The sequence below is a fragment of the Palaemon carinicauda genome, chromosome 14, assembly GCF_036898095.1.
Source record: "Palaemon carinicauda isolate YSFRI2023 chromosome 14, ASM3689809v2, whole genome shotgun sequence".
NCBI lineage: Eukaryota > Metazoa > Arthropoda > Malacostraca > Decapoda > Palaemonidae > Palaemon > Palaemon carinicauda.
In genome coordinates, this window is record NC_090738.1 from 66,186,606 (window position 1) to 66,189,105 (window position 2,500).

The following is a 2,500-nucleotide window of genomic DNA, read 5'->3' on the forward strand; positions in this document are numbered from 1 at the left end:
GATTGCTTGGTCAATTCCAAATTTAACAATTTCATTATCATTTTCCCATTTATAAAAACTTATAGACAGTGTATGCCATTTTTCTTTCTTCTGGGCAAAAAACACGACGCTGAGAACTTACCATGGTTTTTACGGCAGCCTATTGTGCAAGACAGTGAATGAAGAAGCTATTCTTCATGCATTTAATAGGATTTGACCAAAGGTCGCAGTGAACTGACCCAGTGGCAACGTGTTTGTCATATATCCTAATTTGTCATTTTCCTTCCCTTGTCTTAGTGAAGCGAAAGCATTGGGATTAAGGAGAATCGGCTCCGCCACAAATGAGTTTTGATGATTGACACCTTAATCTGCGCGTTGGCTGCCCTTGTTCAAAAGATGTGTGAGTATATATATATATATATATATATATATACATATATAAATATATATATATATATATATATATATATGTGTGTGTGTGTGTATGTGTGTGTGTGTGTGTGTGTGTGCATTTGTATAAATAATAAAATAATCAACACCATTTATTCTGAATTTTGTGTCAATTTCTCCAGGCATATTGCCGCCCGAAGCTCATGCACCTAAAGCACATGAATGGAATCTACTGGAGATAACACAAAAATCACGTGTACACTGATATAAAATTAAGTTTTACCTCACCGTTATCACTAAACCTTAAATGACAGTCTGTAACTTCAAATATCGTGTATTAGTTAATTATATGACACGTTAGGTCTTAAATACGAAAATATCGACAATCACACTACCTCTGAAATAAAATAAAGTTTTACCTCGCCTTTATCAGAAAACCTTAAATTACAGTGTGACTTTCAACGTGTCATATAATTCACTAATACAATATTTTTGGTCTTAAATACAAAATTAAACTACTTTCCCTACTGCTGCAAAACCAGCAATAAATGTATGATACATATTTGCGATGTCATACGAATTATTTATCATTCTGATGAGGGGGTAACTTTAAAACAGAGGGGGTAACTTGAAACCGGTTTCAAACTACCCCCCGGTAATCTGAAACCGGTTTCAAGTTATCGGGGGGTAATTTGAAACTGGGGATAACTTGAATCCTTTACACCGGTATTTCTCATACTATGTTTTGGGGGGTAAGTCTCCAGGTATTGACAAGATCCTGTCCAATAACTTCCAACCGTGTTCCTTCCTATCCAGGCAGAATGGTAGTACAAGTTGTTTGCACATATAGAGTATATTCTTTGTTTGAAAGAGCAGCAGTGCTTTGAGAAGGTTCGTTTTCATTATCACTACCCTCATGATAATCACCAGATTCAGAACTTTCTTGATTGGGATTTACTCCTTTTCTTCATCTTCCGATATTGGATCTCCTTCAGACTCAGATTCAAATAGTGCCGACAAATGTGTTACAATTTTGTATGGAAATGTTTACCCTTTAGTACTTCAGGGGAAACAGACTGAAACGATAATATGCCGCCAGACTTACAGGCGCCGGGAGTATACGGCACTACAGTAGAATGTTTTGACTGCCGAGATGCCATAATTACCATTGCATTGCTGCCTAGCGGTTAAAATGACCGTTCGGTCGTTCTAGGTATTATGTATTATCTCTCAAGGGATTACAGCATAGTTTAAATTTCACTTATTATCAATATATAACATGAAAAGTTGGTAAAAGTCAATGAGTATCAAGTTTGTTGGGGAAAGATTATAATAGTTCTATGCATCCGAAAATCATAATGCGGTCAAAATCACCGCATGGTCGTTCTAGTGTAACGACAACAAAAGTACCACTCATTGAAGTCCCAGTGTCATGGGACTCAGGATTGGATGGTAAAGGGAGAGAGAAAATAGAAAACTATCAAGTAGAAGGGGTTCCAATAATCATATGAGCAATAAGGATTATACCTAAATAATTATATATGAATCTTAAGCAGTTAAGAGTCGATATAACCTAAGGACTTATGCAAGAGAGCGTGCTACCTGAAAAAAAAGGAACATATAATAAAAAAACTTATTGCTCTGCAAAATAAACTACCAGTCTCTATGGACTCATTAATCAAAGGAAATTATATTAGCAACAACAACAACAACAACAACAACAAAACAACAAGAATAATAATAATAATAATAATAATAATAATAATAATAATAATAATAATAATAATAATAATAATAATAAACAAGTATAAAAAAAGTTAATGCTGGTATATATGAACAGCAAAAAAATCCAGGTTTTTTCTCTAAGATTAGTATATTACTTCATTAAGTATCCTCACTCCAGGTGACTCAAGTATAGTTGCATCATCACGGCATCACAGTTCGGTGGACCTGAATGCAAGGTTATGAAAAGACACCACTTCACCATCTCTCTCTCTCTCTCTCTCTCTCTCTCTCTCTCTCTCTCTCTCTCTCCTATTTGAAAACATATCAGAGCATCCGAGCACAATTCTTAAAACAATATATCGTATGTTATTATATGATATTTATCGGAAATTTAAAGAGAAAAAAA